Raw genomic sequence first — 10000 nt, 5'->3', positions numbered from 1 at the left:
AAGCGCAGGGATGTCCTGGAGAGTTATCATACTGTTCCTATGTGTCAATGGCATCTGGGTTTCCTTCCTTTGTCTACCGCTGCACTGTTGGCTTCAAGATCTGCCCTCTTGCAATCCCAGGGTGGGGTGAGGAGGGTAAGGAGGTTCCAACCAGATACCTGCTTCTGCCTCCCACGGGTCAGGCCTGGTGCCAGCCAAGAGAGCACAAGGTCCCACCTCCATCACAACCAGGCCGCCTGTGTTCCCCACTCAGCTTGTACGTCCCTCGGAAAACAGAAGCCCTGAGTTCTGGGATCGGTGTTTTGCTGGTTGGTTAGGGGTGAGTTTTTCCAGCCAGGGAAGGATGGGCTTGGCTCTCAGTGAGAGGCGGAAACAATTTATGTGGGGGAGGCTAGGGAGAGAAAGAGGAAGGCAAGCATCCTATAATTGCCAATTTAACTCAGGACTGGCTGGAGTTTTCTACAGAAACTTAACATTGCTGGAGGAGGAAGGGGAATGGAGGCCTGAGGTCGCTGACTGGGATCCCATCAGCCCCTGTAAGTTTATTGAATCAAACTCCTGGGGAGAAAAGAGTGCAAAGCAACTCCAAGGGGAGCTCTCAAGTGGGATCTAGGCCTGCTGTCACTAATAACCATAAATGCACGCGGTTTTCACCAACAGAGATGTATTCTTCACCCACGTGGAGACCAGGAGCTCAGAATCAAGGTGTCTTCCAGGTACTTTTCGGGGTGGTGGAGGTACCCCTTCCAGCCTCTTGTAATGTCTAAAAACTCCTGGCAAGTCTTCCATTATTAGCCTGTAGCAGCATCGGTAATACTTGGGCTTAACCTGTGTTTTTGTATGTGGTGTGTGTGCGTGTACGTGTGCGTGCGTGCACATGTATACACCTATTGCTATGCATGTGGAGGTTAAAGGACACTCTTGAGTGTCATTCCTAAGGTGCTGTCCACCTGTTTTTGAAACAGGCTCTCACCTTTATCTGGAGCTTGTCTGTTAGGCTAGGCTTAGCTGGCTGTTGAGCTCCAGGGATTGGCCTGTCTGTCTCCCCAGTGGCCCAGTTGTTAAGTGCAGGTCACCATGCTTGCCTTCTCTCCTGGATGTGTCCTCTCCTCCTTGGGCCTCCTTTGAGCTAATTGCATTTATAAAGACCCAGCTTCGGAGGTTCCCTTTACAAGTGAATGTGGGGAAACATGCCTCTAACATGCCTGCCTCATCCAGGAACCATGCCAAAAGCCTACAGAGATCCAGTGAGTGTGTGTGTGTGTAGTCAATCCCAAGTGGCACTAGACAACAAGCCCATTCTGTTTCTATGTGGCTCGTGGGTTAAACATGGTTGTAAGTTGAGGAAAAAAAGAAACCAGAATGCTATTTAGCTACACATGAAATCATACCTGACTCCACACATGAGATCTGCTCAGGACATGGGTATGCTCCTTCATTCATGCACCCTCTATGGCCAAGATGATGCCAGGAACTTTGACAGTGCCTCCTGTCACTCTGCCACCCACCCAGAGTATGGTAGTCTCCCAGACACTGAGTTGAACAGTGTCTAACCTTTGAGCTAGACTGCTCACTAGTTAAAAGAGGAGAGCACCATAGCACATGGTAAGGCGTGGGTTCAAATCCTGGCTCTGGTGTTTCCATAGCAGGCCCCTTATCGTGGGTGGGGTGGGAGGTCTTCACAGCCTTGGGGGTCCTGTGAGGACTGGCTGACACATTAGTGGGGTTTCGGGGCAGGAATGTGGCAGCGCTGGTGAGGGATAGAAACGCCAAGGCACCTCGTGAAATCCCATTGCTTTATATTTGGAGATATGGAGGAAAGACTGTATATATTACATATACACGGAACTTTCTATGGGGACGGGACACCGGTAGATCTCTCTGTGGGTCTGTTGGCTCTTATTTGTCCTGTCCTCTCTCTACTATTCCTTACCTTATTCTCTACCCACCAGGGAGTCTTTTCTACATGGACTGCACCCCAGCACCCTCAAATTCTCATTGGGAATTGGATGTGGATTACAAGGGGCTCAGACAGGAGAATGACATGGGAGGGAAGCAGGGCAAGCCCCCCCTACCCCCACCCAGACTTTTCTGCAAGTTCTAGAAATTTCTCTTTCCATTGACCATAGCATACGTGTGAATGACATTCAGCTGTCATACCCCTGCATCTTGGGGTGCCCTCTGTCATTTTCCACAACTTACCCACAACTGAGGGGAGGGATCTTGTCCAGAGATGACTTTTATTTCTGTGATAAAACACTAATTTTAGGTTACAGACCTCAGTGCACCACTGGGAGAAGCCATGGAGGAATTCTACTTGCAGCCTTGCTCCCCGTGACCTGCTCAGCTTGCTTTCTTATACAACCCTGGGCCACGTGTCCTGGGGTGGAACCACTCAGAGCGGGTTGTGCCCTTCCACATTAATCAGCAATCAATGGAGAAAAGGCCCCACAGGTTTGCCTAAGGGCAATCTGATGGAGACACTTCTTCATCCCGGGTGACTGTAGTTTGTGACAAACTGACAAAAAAGAGAAACCAAGCCAGCATGGACCTCTCCTCAAATCCCTTCCCAGTAGAGCCTCAACTACGTGAATGTCTGCCTTGAAACTTGCCTTGTGCACTCTGATAGGCCTGTTTGCCTCCCAAGGGTTCCTGAATGCACAGGACTCAGTTTTTCAGACATAACATCCAGCTATGGGGAGCCCTGAAGGAGAACAGAGCACAACTTGATGTGAAGATGGCGGTAGAAATGGTGGCACCTGTCTCCATCCCCCGATGCTGGGATTGAAGTCACATGACATCATGCCCATCCTTTTATATGGGGATTCGAACTCAGGTCTTCATGCTTGCAAAGTAAGCCTTCTTTTACTCACTGAGCCACCTCCCCAGCCCCCCTCGTTTTGTTTTCTGAGACAAGGTCTCTTGTAGCCCAGGCTGAACCCAAACTCACAGAAATGTGCCTATCTCTGCATCTAGAGCGCTGGAATTGAAGGACTGTGCCACCTTGCTTGGCTTTCCAGCCAACACCCCCACCCTGAAATCTTGCTGATGGTAGCTAAGGGCTCATTCAGTTCTCCTAGGTAAAGTAGGAGGGCTGGGCACGGTGGCTGGCACAGGCCTGTAACCCTAGCCCATGGGAGGCAGAGGCAGAAGGATCATAAATTCTGGGCCAGCCTGGACTCCACAACAAATCTACATAATGAGATCCTGTGAAAACACTTTAAGTCCTAACATTTTTGAAAGACTGTTCTAGGATTGTCCCTCTCTCCTGGCTTCCATGTTATATGTTTCATTTTATATATAATTTCCATTTTATCTTATTTTCCCCAGATTGTTTTCCTTCTGTCCTCAGGAAGCCAGTTCTTTACATGGGCTCTTGTGGAGGTCATAGGGGTTGAGGTTTGGTCTGCTGCTGTGTATTGTTAGTCTAAGTTCTGTATCCCAGGGTCTAGGGGCCTCCCTATGACAGCTTTTATTGCACAAACCTTGCTCCTTGGTTTAAAACCATTGGTTAATAAAGATGCCTACAGCTTGTAGCTGGGCAGAAGAGAGGTAGGTGGGGCTTCCATTTCCTGGGTTTGGGGTCTGAGGCAGAGACAAGGAGGAAAGGGTGAGGAGGAAGGGAGAAGATGCCATGGGGTAGGTGGATCCTGAGAGTGTGACCTTGAGGGCTGGCCACCTCAAGATGTGGGGGGTGGCCCAGGTGGAACACGGCAAGTTATATCTCAGGGAAGTAGGCAAAACAGCATAGAGAGTTGATGACTGCCCAGCACTAATGCCTTTAAGACTTATTATAAATGTAAATGTTTGGTGTCTTTTTTTTTTTTTTTTTTTTAGGAACGAAATGATCAGAGGTGGGGTAGAAATCCCCTAATGTTTACCATGACACATTGGTCGTGTCTAAGTCGTGGTGGGGTTGCTTCACGATACTCGCTCCTGACCATCTTGCTCTGAAGCGAACAGCTCACGCCATGATGCAGCTTGAGCTACAGCTACAGGAAGCACGCTAGCATGGGAAGCGCTGGTTTCATTAATATCCCTCTTGGCAAATGCCTCTACTATGTTCCAAGTGATGCGGTTCTTTATGCTGGGCACGGTTCCTACAGTAAATTTGCTACACATGGCCGTGGTCCCTTTTTTTGGTGAGACCGTTGTCTCTTCCCTTTTTGTTCATCTCGGAGCCAAGACCCGAAAGAGGCCCTGTTATTATACAAATATCCTCAGGCAGTAGGTCTGTAAGTTACTTCTAATGTGGGAACGGGGTTCCCAGTTATATGCAAGATAAAAGTTATGTGTAGTCAAAATGAACATTCAGACCCTCTTATCAATGTGAGAATCGGTTGTGAAGTATAGTACACAGGGCTTGCAATGGGTTTCAAACAGATGTCTCTTATCTGGCCTCTTCTTTCCTGACTCTCGGATTTAATGCATGCCTTAGATTCCCTTGCAAAGCATGCAGACCTCTCTAAAGCTCTGGATGTTGAAGGTGAGAGGCTGCTGTCCACCAGGCCTGTCTACTCCCCCTTCCCGAATCAGTCTGTTTACAAAGCATCAATTGTTTCAAACTTGTTTATGACGGCAAATCTTCTGATGGTTTTTACATAATTTCACAAATGGTGTAAGGTGTAAAATAAGAGTAGACACAGAACTGTCATTTCTCTGCGAATTATGTTCCTACTGGTAAAGAGGAGCTATTAAAAAAACAAAAACAGGGCAGGAGAGATGGTTCAGTGGTTAAGAGCACTGACTGCTCTTCCAGAGGTCATGAGTTTAAATCCCAGCAACCACATGGTGGCTCACAACCATCTGTAATGAGATTTGATGCCCTTTTCTGGTGTGTCTGAAGACAGCTACAGTGTACTTACATATAATAAATAAATAAATATTTAACAAACAAACAATAAAAACCAAAGTCTTGGTGACTTGGTCATAGGTAGGACCTGGAGAATCCTGGGGAAAGATCATGAGATCCAGAGATCCGCTCTCTGAGCAATTGGTCATGTCTACAAACTGCTTTTTGTTAAAGAAATAGGAACTCAGCCTGGTGGTGGCGGCGGCGGCACACGCCTTTAATCACAGCACTTGGGAGGCAGAGGCAAGCGTATTCCAGCCTGGTCTACAGAGTGAGTTCCAGGACAGCCAGGGCTATAAAGAGAAACCCTGTCTCGAAAAACCAAAAAAAAAAAAAAAATAATAATAATAAAAATAAAAAAGAAAGAAAGAAATAGGGACTCAACCTTTTCACCAGAGCCATCAACTTCCAGTAATTCCCCAAAATGACACTGAGGGAGGGGAGAAAGGCACCCACTACATGTTCTCTGGGCATTTTAGAAAATGGGGGTGGGTTGGGGGAGGTGGGGAGGAATGGGCTGGAGAGATGGCTCAGCAGTTAAGAGCATTAATTGTTCTTCCAGAGGTCCTGTGTTCAATTCCAAGCACCTACATGGTGGCTCACAACCATCTATAATGGGATCTGATGCCCTCTTCTGGTGTGTCTGAAGACAGTGACAGTGCACTCACATACATAAAATAAATAATTAAAAGAAGAAAGAAAGAAAGAAAGAAAGAAAGAAAGAAAGAAAGGAAAGAAAGAAAAGAAAAGAAAATGGGGACTCAGTCCTTTGGGTACAACATTCAAGGGTGATGTTGTAGGTGTCAGAGAAATGAGCACTGTTCAGAATGGACAACCCCATAAATGTCAGTGTGACGAAACCAGCGAGGAGGCCAGAATGTCACTCAGCCAGCTGTTGGCATTGCCCTAAATGAGCAAGGGAAGGGCAAAGAGTCTTGCCAAGAGATTAAAGTGCAAATTGGGCATAGCAAGCACTCTAAGGGCTGAGGTCAGCCCAGAAACAGGCAAGGAGATGATCAAAGAGGAAAGGAAGCCAAAGTGAAAGGCCCAGCCGGTTCCAGCCTGCGTCACCTGGAGAGCTGGCTGTGTGAGAACATGCCAGAAGGAGCGCCTGCGCTGTTGGAACCTGCTCCCCAGGAACTCATGGCTTAATAGAGCAACATGAAGGAGAAGAAGGGCGGGGGGAGAGGAGGAAGAGGGGATGAGGAGGAGAGAGAAAGGAGGAATAGGGGAGGAGGTGGGGGAGGAGGAAGAAGAGAAGAAAAAAGACCCAGAATTTAAGAAAGAGAAACTCAGGTTGGTTAACCAAAGTGGTTAAAGCCTGCTGATCTGAGTTCAATACCCTGGACCCAAACTGTAGGAGAAGTCATTCCCTAACCAATGTGCATGTGTCATGCCATGTGCATATTTACACACACACACACACACACATACACACACACACAGACACACACACACAGACAAACACACACACAGACACAAACACAGACACACACACACAGACACACACACACAGACACACACACAGACACACACACACACACACAGACACACACACACACAGACACACACACACACAGACACACACACAGACACACACAGACACACACACAGACACACACACAGACACACACAGACACACACACAGAGACACACACACAGAGACACACACAAACACACACACACAGACACAGACACACACACAGACACACAGACACACACACAGACACACACACAGACACACAGACACACACACAGACACACACACACAGACACACAGACACACACACACACACACAGACACACACAGACATACATACACAGAGACACACACAGACACACACGCACACACACACACACACACTTATTTTTTATTTTTATGGTTTTTAGTTTCTTTTTTTCTGAAGGGTTGGAATGGCGTTATGACCTCACTATGTAATCCTAGCTGGCCTGGAACTTGCTATGTGGATCAGGGTGGCCTTGAACTCAAAGTTATGAATTATGCTTGCTTCTGCCTCTAGACCACTGGGATTAAATGCATGTACTACCATACCTAGTTAAATAAAAACTCAAGCTGGGAATGAGAGTTCATGCCTATAATCCTGGCGCATGGGATGATGAGGCAGGAGAATTGCCATGAGCTTCAGGCTAGGCTGGACTACACACTGAATTCTGGGCCAGCCTGGGCTACAGAGTAAGATCTTGTTTTAAACAAACAAACAAACAAATCTTAGTACACCTCTGTAATCTCATCCCGCAGAAGTTGAAACCCAAGGACAGCTTTGAATTCAAGGCCATCTGAGAATACAGACTCAAGAAATGAAAAGCTGAGCCAGGCGTTGATGGCACATGCCTATAATCCCAGCACTCGGGAGGCAGAGGCAGGTGGATTTCTGAGTTCGAGGCCAGTCTGGTCTACAGAGTGAGTTCCAGGACAGCCAGGGCTACACAGAGATACCCTGTCTCGGAAAAACCAAAAAGAAAAAAGAAATGAAAAGCTGGTAGAGAATGGCCCAGTGGTCAACAGTGCTGGCTGCTTTTCTAGAGGACTCAGGGTGGGCTATTTACACCTTCATGGCAGGGCACAACCATCTATAACTGCAGCTCTAGGGGCTCCAACGTCCTCTTTAGCCTCCGAGAGCATCACACATACATTGTGCGCACAGTGACATGCAGGCAAAAAACACACTGGTATACATAAAACAAAGTAACTATTTCTAAAAACAACTACAAATCTAAAATGAAACAAAAGGAAGAAGAGTGGGAAGAGGAGGAAAGAAAAGAAGAAAAAGCAAAAAGGGGACGCACTAATGTTGCCTTGCAAGTGTGATTTATGCAAAATAGATGGGATTTATGCAAAGAGATGATCCTAGAGAACTGCCAACTTGCAGAAAGTGAGTAATGTCATGGCTCAATACCAACAGCATAGTGAATGAATTTACATTTGTGCATTTTAAGTAAAACTAACATATTTAATCTACATATATACCTTTTTTTCTTTTTGAGACAAGCCCTCACTAGCCCCTGGCTGGCCTTGAACTCACTGTACAGATAGACCATACAGATCTTGAAATCATGGAGACCTGACTATGCCTCCAATGTGCTGGTAAATGTATTTTGATCAGTCTAACAGTCTATAATCCAAGCATTTGGGATGCTGAGGCAGGAGCATTGTTGTGATTTCCAGGGCAGTCTGGGAAGTAAGACTCTGGAGGGAAAAAGTTAAAAAGAAAATAAAATGCCCACCCAAAAGTCCCACCGCAAACACTAAAAACAGCCTTGGCTGGACCTAGGCGCAAGATTTGTAATGGTTAAAACCTAGCAAGGAGCTGTCTTACCAGATCTGTGAGTGTGTGTACCTCCAGAATCAAACTGGTTCCTTAAGATGAATCCTGGCTCTGCCCCCATCTGCTTCTGGAGAGCAAGCCTCTTAAAAGGCTCTCTGTGCCTATCCCCTTCCTTGGCTGTTACACTCGGGGCTTTGTCAGGTTCTGCATATCAAGTGACCGTCTGGCCCCGTAGAGTGTGGTATCAATGTGTCACCTCTTACTGTCTTCATTATTATACATGTTTATTTTAAATTTCATTATTTAGTGTTTGTTGTGTGTGCGCGAGTGCATTTGTGAGTGTGTGAGTGTGTGCATGTGTGAGTGTGTGTGTGCGTGTGTGCATGTGCCTGTGTGTGCGTGCATGTGCATGTGTGTGTGTATGCGTGTGTGTGCATGTATGTGTGTGTGTGTGTGCGCATGTGTGTGTGTGTACATGGGCAACTGTGGAGGGAAAAGGGAATTGGGTCCCCTAGAACTGGAATTACAGGCAGCTGTGGGCAGCCCTATGATGTGGGTGCTGGGAACTGAACTGGGGTGCTCTAAACCACTGAGGCCCCTGTCCCACTCCCATGCTACCATCAGTATTGACCATTAACAGTTGTATCAGACATCTGAGGGGCTCTGATCCCCCAAACTTAAAATAACTCATTCTTTCTTTTTCTTCTTTTGCTGCTAAGGATTGAACTCAGAGCCTCTGCATGTCGGGCTGAAGTTCTACCTTGGAGCTCTGCTCAGCCTCAAGCAGGACTTTTTCGGTCCCCTCTTTCCCCCGTTGATGGTCCAGCTGGTTGGCTGCACACACACACGGTGGTACCTTCACTATGTGCCACTCTAAAGGTATAGATACCACGTGCTGATGAGCTAAGACTGCAGATGAGCCCAGCTCTGGACTAGCTCTGCACAATCCCCACAGGGCTAGAGATAGAAACGCACATTTGAGGAATTTGCACCAAGGAAAAGAATGACTGCCGCTTCAGAACTCCAAAAAAAAAAAAGTTTATTTATAAAATACTGACAGTTTGACAGGACATAGGACTTCTGGCGGTATATATTTCAAATCAATTTCTTTCTTACCTTTCATTTAAAAAATAAACTTGCTAACAAGCTATATGACATATAGATATATTTATTTTTCTTACAGATAGACACCTGCCATAATGAATACTCTCCCTATAATTTTTCATTATAGCTTTTAAATCAAAAAAATAAAGATTTGTACCGAGTTTTGTTTTGGGAGTCTATATGGGTGGAGGAAGGAACACACTTAAATGCTTTGGATTTGTCTTTTTATGGAAACAGAAAGGTGGGGGTTGTCCCAAGGGGGTGGAGGGGCACCTGTGCTCAAGGTGTTGGTTAGGGTGGGTGTCCCTGTATGGGATCACAGAGGCACTCAGGAGCTGGTGGTGGCTGTCTGTGGGTCCCCTCTTTCCCCCATTGATGGTCCAGCTGGCTGGCTGCACGCATATGGTGGCACCTTCACTGTGTGCCACTCGAGAAGGCGAGGGGAACCCCTGCCTGGGGCAGTCTAATGTGAGGTTCTGGCACCTTTAGAAATGCTGTCCAGGGCAGTCATGGACAGCAATGACAGAAGGCCTCGAAAAGCAAGGGCTGGCAAGGCAGCCCAGCTGTGTCCTTGTTCCCTCTGATTCCTGGGCAGTGTCAGGTTTGTGGTGGAGAGGGGATAGGAGAGGCAGCAGCTCGGGGGTTGTAAACTCCCTGTTGCTCTCTGGAGGAAGATGCTCCTGGAATCCAGAGCAGCTATTTGGTTAGTCTTGGCAATCTAGGCGCAGAGCCTGCAAGAATGCAGGAGGCAGGCGCT

At 47.0% G+C, this 10000-nt stretch overlaps 1 long non-coding RNA gene across 1 annotated transcript; it reads left to right on the top strand.

Annotated features, from left to right (window-relative positions):
- Window positions 1–482: 482 nt before the first annotated feature.
- Window positions 483–4194, top strand: LOC115032306 (uncharacterized). The gene is made up of 4 exons (XR_003837956.1): window positions 483–536; window positions 661–716; window positions 2648–2853; window positions 3838–4194. It is a non-coding gene; the product is annotated as an uncharacterized LOC115032306 (long non-coding RNA).
- Window positions 4195–10000: the final 5806 nt, after the last annotated feature.

Source organism: Mus caroli, unplaced genomic scaffold (assembly GCF_978045245.1).
Source record: "Mus caroli unplaced genomic scaffold, Mus_caroli_1 scaffold_13, whole genome shotgun sequence".
Classification (NCBI taxonomy): Eukaryota; Metazoa; Chordata; class Mammalia; order Rodentia; family Muridae; genus Mus; species Mus caroli.
This window is presented reverse-complemented; position numbering and strand designations above follow the sequence as displayed.